Source organism: Xyrauchen texanus, unplaced genomic scaffold (genome assembly GCF_025860055.1).
Source record: "Xyrauchen texanus isolate HMW12.3.18 unplaced genomic scaffold, RBS_HiC_50CHRs HiC_scaffold_883, whole genome shotgun sequence".
Classification (NCBI taxonomy): Eukaryota; Metazoa; Chordata; class Actinopteri; order Cypriniformes; family Catostomidae; genus Xyrauchen; species Xyrauchen texanus.
In genome coordinates this window covers 1-2,495 of record NW_026266889.1, presented here as the reverse complement: position 1 = coordinate 2,495, position 2,495 = coordinate 1, and the positions used below count along the sequence as shown (strand labels likewise).

The following is a 2,495-nucleotide window of genomic DNA, read 5'->3' as shown; positions in this document are numbered from 1 at the left end:
GTGTCCACCACATTTTGGAAGCACTGCACTTTGTTTGTTCTTTCCTACTATGTATGTTGCAGTCAAGAAAGAGCAAAAAAAAAAACCCTCTACTGCTTTCTGTAGGAGGCAAGATAAATGAGCAGGCTGTCCTTTGCCACAGAGAAAGCTAAATGAAAGAAAATCAATCAAACAACCAATTTCCAAGGATAATAAATAAATCCCAGTTGAGCCAGGGGGAGTGTATGAGTTAAAACAAACAAGGAGAAGCAAAAGCTTACAGCACCTGGTATTCCCAGGAAGTCTCCCATCCAAGTACTAACCAGGCCCAGCCCTGTTTGGCTTCTGAGATCAGACGAGTTCAGGCCTGCACAGGGTGGTATGGCTGTAAGCAACAGCTACAGCTACCAGCAGGCCATTTAAAGAAAGCGCACTGCACGCATCCTTATTCTGCTCTCCCATCATTAAAATATGTCTTGTACTGTAGCTCTGAAAAAGAGACAACAGGCCCTTTCCTCTCAGACATTGTCTATTTTTATTTATTGCTCTTTTTGAAAAGGTAAGTGCCTCCTCTCTATTCATTCAATTTCACAGGAGTCGTCCACAATACCTTTTTCTGCATACCTGTGTCATAGCATCCATGTGGTTTGCTAAAAGAGGGCATACTCAGCTGCACAATTATATGCTTAACACGTAATAATAAGCCAGTGGCCAAAGAAAACACTTCTCTACTTAAAAAAATGACCTCAGGACGCTTTCTTTCGGATGTGTCCACCACATTTTGTAAGCACTGCACTTTGTTTGTTCTTTCCTACTCTGTATGTTGCAGTCAAGAAAAAGCAAAAAAAAAACAAACCCTCTACTGCTTTCTGTAGGAGGCAAGATAAATGAGCAGGCTGTCCTTTGCCACAGAGAAAGCTAAATGAAAGAAAATCAATCAAACAACCAATTTCCAAGGATAATAAATAAATCCCAGTTGAGCCAGGGGGAGTGTATGAGTTAAAACAAACAAGGAGAAGCAAAAGCTTACAGCACCTGGTATTCCCAGTAAGTCTCAAATCCAAGTACTAACCAGGCCCAGCCCTGTTTGGTTTCCGAGATCAGACAAGTTCGGGCATGGACAGGGTGGTATGGCCGTAAGCAACAGCTGCAGCTACCAGCAGGCCATTTAAAGAAAGCGCACTGCACGCATCCTTATGCTGCTCTCCCATCATTAAAATATGTCTTGTACTGCAGCTCTAAAAAAGAGACAACAGGCCCTTTCCTCTCAGACATTGTCTATTTTTATTTGTTTCTCTTTTTGAAAAGGTAAGTGCCTCCTCTCAGTTCATTCAATTTCACAGGAGTCGTCCACAATACCTTTTTCTGCATACCTGTGTCATAGCATCCATGTGGTTTGCTAAAAGAAGGCATACTCAGCTGCACAATTATATGCTTAACACGTAATAATAAGCCAGTGGCCAAAGAAAACTCTTCTCTACTTAAAAAATGACCTCAGGACGCTTTCTTTCGGATGTGTCCACCACATTTTGGAAGCACTGCACTTTGTTTGTTCTTTCCTACTCTGTATGTTGCAGTCAAGAAAGAGCAAAAAAAATAAACCCTCTACTGCTTTCTGTAGGAGGCAAGATAAATGAGCAGGCTGTCCTTTGCCACAGAGAAAGCTAAATTAAAGAAAATCAATCAAACAACCAATTTCCAAGGATAATAAATAAATCCCAGTTGAGCCAGGGGGGAGTGTATGAGTTAAAACAAACAAGGAGAAGCAAACGCTTACAGCACCTGGTATTCCCAGGAAGTCTCCCATCCAAGTACTAAGCAGGCCCAGCCCTGTTTGGCTTCCGAGATCAGACGAGTTCAGGACTGCATTTTTTTATTTTTTTTGCATTTTGTTTTTTTTTTATTTAATAGATACGATACAACAAAAAAAAAAACATATTTTCTTCTACAAAACATTTCTACATCATATCTTCATTTTACATACATTCCTTTTTTCTTTCTTTTTTTTTTTTATTTTAAAAGTCACTTTCACTTCCCGGCAGCTTCCACATTAAATCTTTTAGAACACAACAAACATTTGGGGTAAAAACATCATAAAAAGCATTCAGCATATTTTCATCTTTAAAATACACATACAATCTTTCAATATATAATTCTGTTTTCCTTTTAAACACAGTCCAAACATCCAATACAATTTTTTCTTTCTTAGCCACAGTTCTTCTCTCCCATATTGCACTTTTCATTAACATTACACACAGATTAATAAATTTTTTGTTTTGACACTTTTTTTCCCAACCAAACATCACCACTCTGTTCCATTCCATTACACTTTCATCCCATTCCTCAGTCAAATCTTTAATTAAAACTTTACATTTCCTTAAAATTTCCTCCAATTCTTTACAGTATAAAAACATATGTAAAATCCACTCTTCCTTTTCCTGGCACACTTTACACAAAGCGTTTTGTTCCATTCCTATTTTATTTAAAATAACCTCCGTAAAAACCACTTTATGCCT

At 38.3% G+C, this 2,495-nt stretch overlaps 1 non-coding gene and 1 pseudogene across 1 annotated transcript; both read right to left on the bottom strand.

Annotated features, from left to right (window-relative positions):
* Positions 1-253: 253 nt before the first annotated feature.
* LOC127642830 (5S ribosomal RNA) lies at positions 254-372 on the bottom strand. The gene has a single exon (XR_007970423.1). It is a non-coding gene; the product is annotated as a 5S ribosomal RNA (ribosomal RNA).
* A 630-nt stretch (positions 373-1,002) lies between these two features.
* LOC127642832 (uncharacterized) lies at positions 1,003-1,121 on the bottom strand (annotated as a pseudogene).
* Between the last annotated feature and the right edge of the window lie 1,374 nt (positions 1,122-2,495).